Here is a 17,290-nt window from a genome sequence, read left to right on the forward strand (position 1 = left end):
GATGACTATCAGATGTTCCAGGGTGTTTCATAGTCAATAAGATACTTCTAACAAAATATAACAGTTGTGACGTATGGAAAGATTCATCAATTTCCACAGATCAAGATTGTTCGGAATACTAGAACACAGGAACAGGAAAGCTTTGAGCAGTGCTATGCAGATTTACACCGATGCCCCGAGAGCAGGAAGCGCCACAGGCCACTGCCTGCAAGGTGTTCTTCATTGGTATCATTGATGAAACCCATGGCAGCTGCACAGGTAGCACTGCCTGAGGAATTGATGGAAGTTTGCCTAGTGCAAAACAAAACATCGAACCAATCCCTTCCCATTCATCAGGAGGTTGTGGGTTCAAATTCTATTCGAGACTTGGGCACACAGCCTAGGCTGACGTTTCAGTGTAGAATAAAGCATCGGAGGTGCTGTTGCTTGGATAAGATGTAAAACTGAGGCCCCATCAGCCTTTTCAGTTGGATGTATAAGGTTTCATGGCACTATTCAAAGAACAGTGCTGTTTGGCATACTGATTGAAAACACATTGAAGCTATCCTGTTCCTGTCTTTCAATGTTCCTAACAATCTTGATCTGTGGAAAGTGATTGTTATGTTTCCATACATCACAACTATTATATTTTGTTAGAAGTATCTTATTGACTATGAAACACCTTGGAACATCTGATAGTCATCTAAGCCTCTTTATAAATACAAACCTATGAAATAGGAGTAGAAATAGGCCATTCAGCCCATCGGGCCTGCTCTGCTGTTCAATAATATCATGGCTGATCTGTTTGTGGTTCAAATTCCACATTCCCATCTACCCATGATAACCTTTGATTCCCTCGCCTAACAAGAATATATCTACCTTTGCCTTAAAAATATTCAATGACCCCACCTCCACTGCCTTCTGAGGCAGAGTTCCAAAGTTGCACAACACTCTTAGAGAAGAAATTTCTCCTCATCCCTGTCCTAAAAGGGCGACCCCTAATTTTAAAACAGCGCCCCCTAGTTCTGGACTCACCCACAAGAGAAAATATCCGTTCTATGTCTGCCCTGTGGAGACCATTCAAGATCTTATATACTTCAATCTAGTCACTCCTCACTGGAGTGTAGCCAATGGAAACAAACCCAGTCTGTCCAGCCTTTTTTCATCACATAACCCACTCATTCCAGGTATTAATCTAGTAAACCTCCTCTGAGCCGCCTCCAATGCATTTACATCCTTCCTCAAATAAATAAATGTAATTTCTTTCTTAAGAAACAATGGAATTCAGGCAACTTGAATGATTGTTAGGAACATAGGAATGCAGGAACAGGATAGTTTCAATGTATTTTCAATCAGGATGCCAAGATCGCTTTCATTTTCCACGCACATTTTTTTTCACGAATACTGCCTTTCTGAATGATGTTTTTCCCCATGTGATTTGCATTTCTCTACATTGAATTTCATCTGCCAGCCATTACAATACCGGACGAGACCCCAAATTTTGTTACGGCTGGGTGAGGAGGAATGAGCTGGCTCCCCTTTTTATTCAACTCCTTTGGCTGGTTGCAACAAAGGTTTGTTTAAAATTCTTACCCTTTTCCCAATCCAAATGTATTTACTTTTTAATAAGGAACTAATCCAACCAGGTTCTCTTGAGCCAAAGAAAGAGTAAGTTTATTAGTTACTAAAACCTGAGAAAAAATAATAAAAGATGTGACACATATACACACATACATCAGAAATAAGAAGTTAAAAGTCCAAATAAAAGTTAAAAAGAATATATGAATCAGTCCTTGGCTTGTCCATGAGGCATAGATGGAGGTACTTTGTGGCTGTTAGGTGATTTCAGTAGAACTGGAGCTGACTTTGGCAGTTTTGCTGTCTGTTGCTGACACTTGTTGGCTTGGTTCAGTTTGGCACTCTGCTGAGCAAGACACCCCATTACAACTTCTGTCGAAGGGTCATGAGGACGAGAAACGTCAACTCTTTTCTTCTCTGCCGATGCTGCCAGACCTGCTGAGTTTTTCCAGGTAATTCTGTTTTTGTTTTACCCCATTACAACACTTGTCTCCAGTGAGAGAGAGAGAGAGATTGCCTGCCTCTCCCTACGGGGGGGAACTAAAGACTGGTATTGCTTCTTGCTTCTGTCACTCGTTGGTCTTCAGCCGTTTTAACCCATTTCTCTGTGTATTGCTGGGAGGGGGAAATAGGCATGTCTTGCATCCACCATCCATTTGCTTTCATCTCAGAACTTTTTTTTACACATTCTGGGATATAAATCAGCAGGAAATAGGTTTTGCATTTCTGATAAGATGTAGGAAACAGCCTCCATTGTCTTCACAAACACAGGAGATGTAGGAAACAGCCTCCTTTGTCTTCACAAACACAGGAGATTAAAGTCTAGTATTTTGCATATTGCATACCTTTTTTTCAAGTGCCTCTGTTTGAAGTGAGCCTTGATGCCTCTTTAGGTGTGAAATTCCATGTTCCCCCAGACAGGTCTGTCAGTATAACCCACACAGGAATTTTCCAAAAAGTAGCCACTTTACAGTATCAGCCATCAGTGTCTTTTCTTGTATTTTTTTTAAAAAACACAGGTCTTCCTTAAAACGTTCAATATGTCCATAGTTAGTTAGTAAGTTGTAGTCCATTTTTGTGATACCCAATTCCTAACTAGCTTCAAATTCTCCTGTAGTTTATCCTGTTTTCATGGTGGTCTTGAAACGTAATGGACACATGGATATTCCTGTGAATACAGATGTATTTTTTATTAGCTCAAAATATATAAATGCAAACTGATAATTTACTCAATTGCATTTGAAACCCTGGAAGGTGTACCTGAAGCTAACGTGTCCGATAGAGGAGTAAGCTTTCCTATGAGTCTAGGGAAAAATGTCCTATTTATTGGGATGAAGAACATATATTTGGTCTCAACTTTCCGAGCACAAAAATTAGGTTTTTAAATTTGAGATATTTGGGCGCCAAAAGCCAATGCAGATGAGCAACTGGGTGAACAGGATTTAGTGCGGTTTAGGATACGGGCAACAGAGTTTTAGAGGAGCTGAAATGTATAGTGTACAGGATTGGAGGCTAATCAGGAGAATACTGTAACAGTAGACTCTGAACAAACTTATGGATAAGAATGTTCTCACCAGATGGACAGGCACAGGCATGCAGGCAAACAATGTTACAGAGCTGGAAATAGGCCATCTCTGAGGTGTGAGGGTAAATGGGATGAAAGCCAAATGGGACGCCTGTCTTTGGAACTTTCTCCAACCCTTTAAAACAACCAAAGCTCTTTGTTCCACCAATCTGGCACCATATGTGTTCTCCTCCCTTTCACCCGCACACACCACCACCCGCCCCCACCCCCCCCCCCGCCCCGCCCCACATTAGCACCTGCTTCTTTAACAGTTTAGATTCCACATTCTGCAATTCCCTCCCTAAACCACTCTGCTTCTCCACAAACTATTCCATCTTAAAACACACTCCTTTGGAAGAGTTTTCGTTCTGTCTTCTTTGATTCACCACCTGACTCAATGCAATTGAGTTGCGGATGGGAAAAATTTGATTCTGAGCAAGGATTTGATGTTCATCAAATGTATTATTGTGCACAAAGGGGATGGAAAAATGTCTGGGGAAAGGTTAATCTCAAAGGAAATTTGGCCTAATTCCTGTTGATCCTGAGTGAATTGATGTGTTATAAAACTGTGAATGCTTTTAAGTCATTTAAATGTGACATTGGATCATAAGATCATAAAGCCATAAGAAATAGGAGCAGGAGTAGATCATTTGGCCCATTGAGCCTGCTCCACCAATCATGGCTGATCTGATTGTGGTTTTAACTCCACTTTCCTGCCTGCTCCCAGTAATCTCCGACTCCCTTGTAGGTGAAAGATCTGTCTAATTCAGCCTTTAATATATTCAATGACCCAGCCACCACTTCTCTCTAATGTCCTTCTGAGAGACGAAATTCCTCCTCATTGTTGTCTTGAATGGGAGACCCCTTATTTTGAAACTATGCCCCCTAGTTCTCAATTCCACCACAAAGGGAAACATTGTCTCAGCATCACCCTCAGAATCTTATATGTTTCAATAAGATCACCTCTCATTCTCCTAAATTCCAATGAGTATAGGCCCAACCTGCTCAACTTTTCCTCATAAGGCAACCATATCTTTCCAGGAATCAGCCTAGTGAACCTTCTCTGAAATGCTTCCAATGCAGGTCTATCCCTCCTTAAGTAAGGAGGACAAAACTGTACACATTACTCCAGGTGCAGTCTCACCAATGTCCTGTACAGTTGGAGCAAGACTTCCCTGCTTATATAATCCATTACCCTGCAATAAAGACCAACATTCCATTTGCCTTCTCAATCACTTGCTGTACGTGCATGCAAACTTTTTGGGATTCACATGCAAGGACACCCAGATTCCTTTGTACTGCAGCATTCTGCAATCTCACTCCATTTAAATAATATTCTGCTTTTTTATTCTTCCTGCCAAAGTGGACAGCTTCACATTTTCCCACATTATACTCCATCTGCCAAGTTTTTGCCCACTCACAACCTATCTATAATGTTTTGCAGACTCATTGTATCTTCCTCACAACTTGCTTTCTTGCCTATCTTTGTAACTCTTTCGAGTACAAACACATTTCCATCTGTTCCTATTCAGATGAAGTTACATTGTTTCATAGTTTGCCATTGTGAGATTTGAACTCTTGATCTTGGGGTTACAAGCCCAGTACCATAACCACTTGGCTATTTAGGCCAAGCCCTATCTTTGTATCATCAACAAATTTGGCTACAATACAATTGGTCCCTTAATTTGACTCATTAATAGGGATCATAAATAGTTGAGGCCCCAGCACTGATCCCTGTGACACTCCACTTGTTACATTTTGCCAATCTGAAAATGAGCCATTTATCCAGACTCTCCATTTCCTGCTGGAGCCAATCCTCTATCCATGCTAATATGTCTCCCCCAACAGCCTGAGCCTTTTGGATATTTGAAAATCCAAATACACTACATCAACTGGTTCCCCTTTATGTATCCTGCTTGTTACATCCTCAAAGAACTCGAATAAATTTGTCAAACGTGATTTCCCTTTCACAAAGCCATGTTGACTCTGCCTGATTGTATTATGATTTTCCAAATGTCTTGCTGCTACCTCTTTAATGACAGATGTTAAACTAACTGGCCTATAGTTTCCTGAATTCTATCTCCCTCCTTTCCTGAATAGAGATGTTACATTTGCAGCTTTCCAATCCACTGGGACCTTTTCCAGAAGCAAAGGAATTCTGGAAGACTACAACCAATGCATCCACTATCTCTCCAAACACTTCCTTTTGACACTAGAATGCAAGCATTGGGTTCGGCAACGTGTCAGCCAGTAGTCCTATTAGCTTGTCTTGTATTTTTTCTCTGGTGGCCATGACTGTTTTAAGTTCCTTCCTCCCTTTCCCCCCAGGCTTTTTTTACTATTGCTGGGATGCTTTTTGTGTCTTTTACTGTGAAGACAGATGTAAAACATTTGTTTAAAGTCTCTGCATTTCTTTATTTCCCATTATTAATTCCCCAGTCTCACCTTCTAAGAGACCAACACTCATTCTAGCTACTCTTTCCCGTTCAATATATTGTAGAAGTTGTGGCTGTCTGTATTTACATTTCTTGCTAGTTTTCTCTCATACACCAATTCTCCCTTTTTATTTCTTTTATGTCATCCTTTGTTGGTCTCTAAAATTTTCCCAACATTCTAGCCTACCACTAATCTTAGTAACATTGTATACCTTTTCTTTCAGTTTGATACCATGCTTAACTTCCTTAGTTAGTCACAGATGATGTATGCTTCTTGTAATGTCTTTCTTTCTCAATGGAATATAACTTTGTTGAGAGTTAGAAAATATAACTTAAATATCTGCCCCAGCTCTCTACTGTTCTACCTCTTTAACCTAGTTTTTCAGTCCACTTTAGCCAACTCTGCCTTTCTACCTTTGTAACTCCCTTTATTTAGTTTTAAGAGCCTAGTTTCTGAAACATATTTCTCACCCTGAAACTGAATTTGAAATTCCATTATGTTATGATCACTCTTCAGGAATCAGGAGAATTTATAATGGGGAATAAGGAAATGACATAGAAACCAGACCTCATGACCTACATCCCAGGATGTTGAAAGAGGTGGCTCCAGAGACTGTAGATGCATTGGTGGCTATCTTTCAAAATTCTATAGGCTCTGGAATGATTCTTGCAGATTGGAAGGTAGCAAATGTAACTTCACTATTTAAGAAAGGAAGGAGAGAGAAAACAGAGAACTATAGACCTGCTAGTGTGACATCAGTATTAGGGAAAATGCTAGAGTCTATAGTCAAAGATGTGATAACAGGACACTTAGAAATAATGGTCGGATTGGGCAGAGTCAACATGGGTTTATGAAAGGGAAATCCTGTTCAACAAACCTGTTGGAGTTTTTTGAGGATGTAACTAGCAGAATAGATAAGGGTGAACTGGTAAATGTCATATATTTAGATCTTCAGAAAACTTTTGACAACCACACATGAGGTTAGTATATAAAATTAGAGCACATGGGATTGGCTGGGGGGTGGTAGTGGGTTGGGGGGTGGCATGGATATATTGGCATGGATTGAGATCTGGAATAAATAGGTCATTTTCAGGTTGACAGGCTGTGACTTGTGGGTTACTGCAAGGATCAGTGCTTGGGCCCCAGCTATTCACAATCTATATCAATTATTTGGATATGGAGATTAAATGTAATATTTCCAAGTTTGCAGATGACACAAAACTAGGTGGAAGTGTGAGTTTTGAAGAGGATGCAAAGATACTTCAAGGAGATTTGGAGAGGCTAACCGAGTAGGCAAAAATTTGGCAGATGGAATACAATGTGGAGAAATGTGAGGATATCCACTTTGGTAAGAAAACAGAAATCCAGAGTATTTCTTAAATGGTGAGGGGCTGGGAAGTGTTGCACTTCTAAAGGACTAGGGTACCCTTGTTCATGAGTCACTGACAGCTAATAGCCAGGTGTAGCAAGCAATTAAGAAGGCAAATGGTATTTGGTCTGCAATTATATAGAGCCTTGGTGAGACAGCACCTGGAGTATTGTGTACAGTTTTGGTCTCCTTACCTAAGGAAAGATAGACTTACCATAGATGGATTGCAACAAAGGTTCACCAGATGAATTCCTGGGATGGAGGGATTGTCCTATGAGGTACTTTGTATCAGTCTTTATCAAGGAAGCAGATGCTACCCAGACCATGGTGACAGATGAGGAAACTCTGTCACTAGAAGGGTTCAAAATTAATAAGGAGGAGAGATTGGATAAACTGTTGATACTTAAAGTTGATAAGGCACCAGGACTGGAGGAGATTGAAGGAAGTGAGTGGAAATTGCAGGGGTACTGGCTATAATCTTTCAGTCTTCTCTAGACTCAGGGGAAGTGCTAGATAACTGGAGAATTTCAAACATTACGACCTTGTTCAAAAAAGCCCAGTAATTACAACTTCAGTGGTGGGAAAGCTTCTAAAAACAATTATTCAGTATAGAAATAATAGCGACATGGAAAAATATGGGTTGAGTAGGAAGAACTAGCATGGATTTCTTAAGGGAAAATCATGTTTAACTAACTTGCTGAAGGTTATTGAAGAGATAATAGAGAGGGTTGATGTAGGTAGTGCTGCTGATGTGGCATACATGGACTTCCAAAAGGCATTCGATACAATGCCACATTATAGACTTGTGAGAATAGTTATAGCTCATGGAATAGTTATAGGTCAAGGGACAGTAAAATTGTGGATATAAAATTGGCTGAGCAATGGGAAACAGTGAGTAATGGTTAATAGATATTTTTCAGGCTGGAAGAAACTTTGTAGTGGGGTTCCCCAGGAGTTGGTATTGGGATCCTTGCTTTTCCTGAAAGATATTAATGATCTAGATCTTGGTGTGCAGGGAACAATTTCAAAGTTTGCAGATAATACAAAACTTGGAAGCATTGTAAACTATGAGCAGGACAGTATAGAACTTCAGAAGGACATAAACAAGTTGAGTGGGCAGATAGGTGGCAGATGAAGTTCAATGCAGAGAAGTGTGAATTCATTTTGGTAGGAAGAACATGGAGAGACAATATAAAACAAGGGGTACATCTCGAAAGGGTGTGCAGGAGCATCGGGGCCTGGGTGTATATGTGTATAAGTCATTAAAGGTGGTAGGATAGGTGGAGAGAACAGTTAATAGAGCATACAGTATCCCTAGGCTTTATTAATAGGGGCATAGAGTACAAGAGCAGGGAGGTTATGCTGAACTTGTATAGGACGCTAGTTAGACCTCAGCTAGAGTACTGTGTACAGTTCTGGGTGCCACATTTTAGGAAGGATGTTAACACATAGGAGAGAATGCAGAAGAGGTTTGCAAAATTGTTCCAGGGATGAGAAACTTCAGTTATGAAGATAAATTGGAGAAGTTGGGACTGTTCTCCTTGGAAAGGAGGAGGCTAAGAGGAGATTTGATAGAGGTGTTCAAAAGCATGAGCGGGCTAGACAGAGTAGATAGGGTGAAACTGCTCCCGCTCGTAAAAGGATTGAGAACAAGAGGGCACAGATTTAAAGTGACTTGCAAAAGAAGCAAATGTGATGTGAGAAAAAACTTTTCACACAGCAAATGATTCAGGTTTGGAATGCACTGCCTGGAAGTGCGGTGGAGGCAGGTTCAATCCAAGCATTCAGGAGAGCATTAGATGATTATTTAAATAGAAACAATGTGCAGGGGTATGGGGAAAAGACAGGAGAATGCCACTGAGTCATAATGCTCATTCAGAGAACTGGTGCAGACACGATGGGCCAAATGGCCTCCTTCTGCACTATAATAATTCTGTAATTCTGTGATTAAATAGACTGGGCCTTTATTTTCTGGAGTTTAGAAGAATGAGAAGTGGTCTTATTCAAACATACATAATTCTTCCAGGGCTCAACAGGGGAGATGCAGGAAGGATGTTTCCCCTGGTTGGGAGGTCGAGAACCAGGGGACATAGTCTCAGAATAAGGGGCAGGCTATTTAACACCGAGAGGAGGAGGAATTTCTTCACTCAGAGGTTGGTGAAACTTTGGAATTCTCTGCCTCAGAGGGCAGTGGAGGCTCAGTCATTGAGTATGTTCAAAATTGAGATCGATAGATTCCTACATATGAAAAACATCAAGAGATAGAGGGATAGTTCAGGAAAATGGTGCTGAAGTAGAAAATCAGCAATGATCTCACTGAATGGTAGAGCGGGCTCGAAGATCTGAATGGTCTATTCCCGTTCCTGTTTCTCATGTTCTCCCAAAGAAGATCCTTTACTGTGAGGTCATTAATTAATTCTGCCTCATTACACATTATCAAGTCTAAAACAGTCTGTTCCCTGGATGGTTCCAGAAAATATTGTTCTAAGAAACTGTCCCGAATACTTTCTATGAACTCATCCTCTGGGCTACCTTTGCCAATTTGATTCTTCCAATCTACATGAAGGTTAAAGTCTCCCAAGATTGTTGCAGTACCTTTCTTACAAGACCCCATTATCTCTTGATTTAAACTCTGTCCCACATTGTCAGGGGGCCTATAAACTAGTGACCTCTTCCCTTTGCTGCTTATCTCTAATCAAACTGACTCTACGTCTTGATCCTCCGAACTAAGATCATTTCTTACTATTGTACTGATCTCATCCTTAATTAACAGAGCTACTCACATCCTTTTCCTTTCTTCCTGTCCTTCCAAAAGTCAAATATACTTGAATATTCAGGTTCCAGCTGTGGTCACTTTGCAACCATGCCTCTGTAATGGCTTTCATATCATACTCATTTATTTCAATTTGTGCTATCAATTTATCCATTTTGTTATGAATGTTGCATGCATTCAGATAAAGAGCCTTTAATTATTCCTTTTTCCTACTCTGGCCTTATTTGCTGGTGCACGGTTCTGTTTGAACGCTCTGTCCTTTCCTGTTGCGCTCTGGTTATCATTACCTGTATTTCTATCCTGCACTTTTCCTTCCTCTACAACTTTCCAAATCTCCTCTCATAAGATATCTTCCTCCTATTATTTGGTTTAAAGCCCCCTCAACAGCTCTAGATACACAATTCACCAGGACACTGGTCCCAGTGTGGTTCAGGTGAAGGCCCAATGATACAGCTCCCCCTTTCCCTAGTACTGGTGCCAGTGTCCCATGAATCAAAACCCATTTCTCCCACACCAATATTTGAACAATGGATTCATCTCTTTGACTGGGGGGTGGTGGGTGGGAGTGTGGGGGGAGGGCGGAGCCAGGGAGAAAAGAACGAGGTCCATCATCATACGAACTGCAGGATGATGGTGAGCTGGGAATTGAGAAAGGGCATAAGGCAGGAACTTACCGTCATCCTGAATGTTCTCAGCAATATCGGATGCCACAAGCTTTGTTTCAGCCATGAATTGGAGAGCCAACTCCTCATAGGGGGCACTGTTTTAAAATTAGGGGTTGCCCTTTTAGGACAGATGAGGAGAATTTTTCTCTCTCACAGTGTTGTGTGACTTTGGAACTCTGCCTCAGAAGGCGGTGGAGGCGGGGTCATTGAATATTTTTAAGGTGGAGGTAGATAGATTCATGTTTGATAAGGGAATTAAAGGTTATTGGAGATAGATAGGAATGTAGAACTTGAAACATAAGCAGATCAGCCATGATCTTATTGAATGGCAGAACAGGCTCGAGGGGCCGAATGGCCTACTTCTACTCCTATTTTGCTTGTTCGTATGCTTGTATCTTATTTACCTTTGCAAATTTGCTTGTGGCTCAGGTAGTAATCTGGAGATTATTGCCTTTGTGGTTCTGCTTTTTAATTGAGCTCTGAGCTGCTCATACTCCCTCAGCAGAACTACTTTCTTAATCCTACCTATGTTGTTGGTACCCAGATGAACCTTGCCAGCTGGCTCCTTCCCCTACCACTCCAAGTTCCTCTCCATCACCGAGGAGTTGTCTTCGGCTCCCTCTCTTGGACCACTCCTTTTTTGTAAAAGACCAAACTGCACCTCCCCCATCCCTGTACTGAATTCCTTTGCTTACCAAATTCCCAGAGTTCAACATTTGGCTTTGCTGCATTCAGACAAACCTGCACCTTCATGCTACTTACTTAGTGTGTCTGCTAAACCTCCTATATCTAGCTGAGATTCTGGTGAACTGAGTCAGCTACTGCTGGCTAGTTCTAACTAATTACCTGATTAACCAATTCTGCACTGAGCTTGTTTAACACTGAAAGAAACTACAAGTTTCTGTTCGAGTTAAATTAAATGCTAATTGCAAATATGACTCTTAAAATTTCCTTACTTACCAAATTCTCAGGGTGGGATTTTCCAGTCCCACCAGTGGCAAGCATTGTGGCAGGCAAAATCAGAAAATTCAATGTGACCAAAAGTCAACTTCCCGCCCGTGTCAAAAAGGATTACGATTTTCCCTCCCAGCTTCCATGGCGGGTCAGGTTGCCGGCTGCAATATGTTGGGAATTGCATTTGCATGCCTCTGCATCCCATGAATGCTCATTAAAAACCTAGTTCGCCGGAGTCACGCTTCCACTCCAAGTCCAATGGCCACACTGGCAGCTAATTAGACTGGTGTGAATCCTAACCAGATATAACTGACATGGACTTGGCAAACTGCACTTCACTCATGACTTTCGAGGTTTGTGCGCACAGCAGCCGCCTACCTTTCACTGCGCTGTGCTCACAGCTGCTCCGATTCCATGCCAAGGCTGCTCAGGCAAGTCCCATGGGAAGGGAAGGGGCTGGAAGACACATATTTGACTTGGCAGTGGGGGGTGGGGGGGGATGGGGAATGGAGAACAGGTGGGATGGGGTGGACAGAGACACATGACTGGGGGGTTGAAAGGAAGAAGGGGCATAAGTCTGAGGCAGTCCTGGGGCAGTGTACACCATACTACAAGGCTGTGCCTGGCATGCATGTACTGCTCCCAGCCCGTGCTGTGTCACAGTATGGTATGCAGGGTGTGGCCAGTTCCTCATACATTTGGGTCCTGGGGTTTGATAGCTTGGTATTGGGCCACAGATGGCACAGTCACAGTCAGGGGAGGCATCTGCAGCCTATAAATGTGGAACTGGTAAGTAAGAGGAGGGGATTTGATGGTCTCATGGTGGGGGTGTCTTGATAAGTAACTGTGCATATGTCCCAAGATGGGAAGGGGCGAGGTCAACATGGGACATCAGAATATCTACAGAAAATGGTTCGGAGGGAGGACTGGGATATTTACATGAATAACGATGGGCTCCAGTGTTAGAGGGGGAGGCAGGACAGTGATTGGAGGGAGGGAAGGCACAAGTGTCATGAAGGATCCAACTGTAAAGGGGCAGCTGCTAAAGTACATATGCAAAATACTCCAAAGACCTCTACACATTGCAGCTGAGAGGTTCAGGCTTTACACGGCTCAATGTTTACAGTCATTACGTTAGTAGTGCAAAGCTGGACTCTAGTCTACTCCAAAGGAGGCAGCCTGATAGCCTAAAATCTATAAGATCCACACAGAACAGACTTCCATGTAGCAGCATCGGGAGAATAAACAAAATTGCTAAATCTATACTCCTGAGGCCACATAATATGATTCTCTGTCAGAAGTCTAAGCTATGCATTTCCCAACCACCATGTCAATAGAGCAACAGGCTTTGCTTGTATCACTGCTGTGAACAGAGAGGTGACTCACTATTCTGAGATTGTGCAAAACACCATAGACCTGAAGCACACAATGGGAGATAAGTGAGGAAGTGGGGACATCTGTTATACTTGTATGACCTCGGAGCATTGCATCAGATAGAAGAGCCATTCATTAGACAAGGCTTTCAGATCAACAAAATATATTTACAGGTGTGCAAAGTATATATGGGTGAGTGAACACCCATGCCACCATTGTGCTCTCAATACTTGTTAACTTTTCTCACCCTACCAGGTACAGCCCTGACATCCGCAGCAGAGCTGCTGCTGTTCATTACCTGGGTCACTTCCATCTATGCCTGCTTGGGTTGAGAGGCTGGCTTCCTGTCTTTGACAGAATGTTACATTGCCATATTATTTGTAAAGAGCTAGAAACTAATTGTTATGCAAACGTACACCTAGGATATCACAACTACTGTCGAAGTTCTGTCGAAGGGTCATGAGGACTCGAAACGTCAACTCTTTTCTTCTCCGCCAATGCTGCCAGACCTGCTGAGTCTTTCCAGGTAATTCTGTTTTTGTTTTATCACAACTACTGCTGAGCTGTAGTCAGGTGGCGAGCAACAATGCATCAATGCACCGATCACAGAAAGCTGCTGGAAATACACTCGGTGCAGCTCCAGCGTTTCGAGCCTTGAAGTATGATTATTTCGAACAAGAAGATATCGCATCAAACTTCACCACATTTCGGTCCCTCAGGTCCCACAGCAGGACTTCCAGTTGAGAGCCCGAGACCCGGGCTGTGGGAGTGGGGCGCGGGAGGAGGCAGGCACCTTTCCCATTCTCCTTTCTATTCCTGTGGTTGTCAAAGCCTCAGGAGTCAATGTCTAGTTCAGCCTTGCTGACCCTGCCGGGGTCCCTTTAACAAGAAACCTTCCCTTTGACCGATTTGGCGCATGTCAACCCACCCGCCCTCTCTGATTGATTGAGGAACCCGGAAACGGAATGTGAATGTCTTGGCTGAGTTAAAGTGTCACAGCAAAGCCCACTGACAGAACAAATAGGCTCCCCTCCCGTTGCTGGTCTCCATGCTACATATGGGTGTGTGAAAATAAAATGTCTCCTCCATGTCTAAAGATGTTCTGCCACTATCATAGCAAGTGGAATCCTATAGAATAAAGTTTAAAATGATCTGAAGTAAAGTTCCGCATGATTTCCCCTGGAGTACAGGAAGAAATTAACTGCCTGTGTTTGCATTGTCTATGATGAGACATTGAATGAATGCTTCGCTCATTAATGAAACATGGTAATTTTGTGAAGAAATATTGAGGGGCTATCTGACCAGGGCCATACCTGATTAAAAGCCTCCAATAAAGGCAAAGAACTTACAAAGCTTGAAAATCTCAAGACTAATCATCCATTCCTGGCCTCTTTCCTTTTGCGATTTGTCTTTTTGAAAGTACCTTGAGGAACTTAATTTCCATAAGTATTTACCATTACAAATCTGGCCTGGCTATGATTAATATTGTCCTTGTTATGTTAATTCTGTCAGGTTGCTTTGCTCACAAACACAATTGCACAGGTGAGTTGACAAACAGTACACTGTAGACACAGAGATCAATGTAAGATGAAGCACATGCTGTTTATTTACACAAGTAACAGAACACTAACACAACGTGTGCTTCTCCAACCAGACCCTATTCTAAACTAGTTCTGTTGAAGGGTCATGAGGACTCGAAACGTCAGCTCTTTTCTTCTCCGCCGATGCTGCCAGACCTGCTGAGTTTTTCCAGGTAATTCTGTTTTTGTCCTATTCTAAACTATTGATTAACATTGTAGCCCGTGCAACACAGCAATTGGGTAATACAATCATGTGGTCAATCTGCTCACATTCTCTTAAAGGTGTATTGCACCTCAGATTACCATATCCCTCTCCCTTTACTCAAAAGTACAATTTACAATCTTTACAATATATCAACTATGTACATAAATAAACTATTTACATATTCAGTCCCTCAAGGCTTCTTCAAATGTGTCGAACATCGTAGTTCTACAACTTCGGATGGTTTATCCGAGGCCTCCCTCTCAGGAGTCATCTGTCCACTAGGCTCTCCAGTAGGAATCTGTAAGTTTGTCTCTTTGAGCCACGTGCAAATTGGCATAGGGCAAATTGGATTAGAGAGACAAATACATGGCTCAAAGACTGATGTGGGAGAAGTGAATTCCGGTTTGTGGGGCACTGGCATCAGTACTGGGAAAAGTGGGGGCTGTACCTTTGGATCAGTTTACACCTGAACCATGCTGGGACAAGTGTCCTTGCAAATTGCATAACTAGGTAAGTAGTAAGGGCTTTAAACTAAACAAGAAGGGTGAGGGATCAAGTTTGGGTAGGGGTAGCAATTCAGGGTGTAGAGTCAAGACAGGAGAGCAAAATAGTAATGTAAGAAATGAGGGTCAGAGAATGTCAGGAAGGGACAGAGAGAAAAAAACCTAAGAATACACCAACAGTCAAGACTAGATGTTACAAAGGTAACAAAAAGACAAGACTGAAAGCTCACTATCTGAATGCACATAGCTGTCATAACAAAGTAAATGAATTGATGGCCCACGTTGAAGTAAATAAATATGATCTGGTGGCAATACGGAGATGTGGCTGCAGGAAGACAAAGATTGGGCCCTTAATATTGAAGGGTACATGATATTTAAGAAGAATGGGAAGCTAGGTAAAGGTGGAGGGGCAGCACTGTTAATCAAAGAGGGCAGTGGTGCAATAGTTAGAGATGACCTTGGTTCAGGTGATCAGGGTGTAGAATCGGTTTGGGTGGAGATAAGGAATACTAAGGGAGAAAAGTCATTAGTGGGCGTGGTCTACAGGCCCCGCAAACAGTAGCCACTGTGTATTACAAAGTATTCAAGAGAAACTATTGCGTGCTTGTGATAAAGGGACAGCAATAATCATGGATGATTTTAATCTACACACAAACTGGAAAAATCAGATTGGCCTAGTATGGATGAGGAGATCTTAGAATGCTTTTGAGATAATTTCTTAAAGGAGGATGTTCTAGAACCAACCAGAGAGGAGGTTATATTAAACTTGGTATTGAGTAACGTTACAGGATTAATTAATGACCTCAGAGTAAACGCACCCCTCGGTAGCAGCAACCACAATATGATTGAATTTTATATCCAATTTGAAAGGGAGAAGAGCAGTCCTAAGACCAGTATCTTAAACCTAAATAAGGGCAAATATGTGGGGATGAAAGCTGAGCTAGCTGAAGTAAACTTGGAAACTAGGCTAGAGCATAGATCAATAGAGAAGCAGTGGCAGACATTTAGGGGGTATTTCAGAGTATTCAGAAAAAGTACATTCCTACTGTAAAGGAAAATTCTAAGGGGAGGACCCACCACCTGTGGTTAACTAAAGATGTTAAGGAAAGCATCAAACTTAAGGAAAAAGCATACAACTCCGCAAAGATGCGTGGCAGGACAGATGATTGGACAGAATATAAAGAACAGCAGAGAATGGCTAAAAGGTTAACCAGGAGAAAGAAATTAGAATATGAGAGGAAGCTAGCTAGAAATGTAAAAACAGATAGCAAGAGTTTCTACTGATATTTAAAAAGGAAAAGAGTAAGTAAAGCGAGTGTTAGTCCTCTCAAGAGTGACAGTGGGGAGTTAGTAGTAGATAATAAAGAAGTGGAAGAAGAAATGAACAAATATTTTGCTTCTGTGTTCACTATAGAGGATACAAAACACATTCCAGTAATAGCTGCAAATCAGGAGGCGAACAGCAGAAAGGAGCTTGGTGAAATTGAAATTGAAATGGTACTGAGCAAATTGATGGAGCTGCAGGCTGGCAAGTCTCCGGGTCCTGATGGACTACATCCTAGGATCTTAAAAGAGCTGGTTAATGAGGTAGTTGATGTGCTGGTGTTAATTTTCCAAAATTCGCCAGATTCGGGAAAGGTTTCATCAGGTTGGAAAGTAGCAAATATAACCCCTCTATTCAAGGAGGGAGGGAGGCAGAAACCAGGAAACTATAGGCCTGTTAGCATGATGTCTGTCGTGGGGAAGTTATTAGAATTGATCATTAAGGAGGTTAAAGCTGGGCACTTAGAAGAGTTCAAGGTAATAGGGAAGAGTCAGCATGGTTTTGTGAAAAGAAAATCATGTTTAACCAATTTATTGGAGCTTTTGAAGGAGTAAAATGCACAGTGGATAAAGGGCAGCCTGTATACGTACTGTACTTGGATTTTCAGAAGACATTTGATAAGATGCCACATCAAGGATTATTGCAGAAAATAAAAGTGCATGGGTAATCATGTGGGTAACATATTAGCATGGATAGAAGATTGGCTGGCTGGCAGAAAGCAGAGAGTATGCATAAATGGGTCTTTTTCTGATTGGCAGATGTGACAAGTGGAATCTCACAGGGGCCTGTATTGGGACCTCAACCTTTTATGATTTACATCAATGACTTAGATGAGGGAAGTGAAGACATGGTAGCTAAATTTGTAGATGACACAAAGATAGGTAGGAAAGTTTGTTGTGAAGAGGACATGAGGAGGTTGCAGATGGATATAGATAGGTTGAGTGAGTGGGCAAAGATCTGGCAAATGGAGCTTAATGCAAGAAAAT

This window comes from Carcharodon carcharias, chromosome 8, assembly GCF_017639515.1.
Source record: "Carcharodon carcharias isolate sCarCar2 chromosome 8, sCarCar2.pri, whole genome shotgun sequence".
Taxonomy (NCBI): domain Eukaryota; kingdom Metazoa; phylum Chordata; class Chondrichthyes; order Lamniformes; family Lamnidae; genus Carcharodon; species Carcharodon carcharias.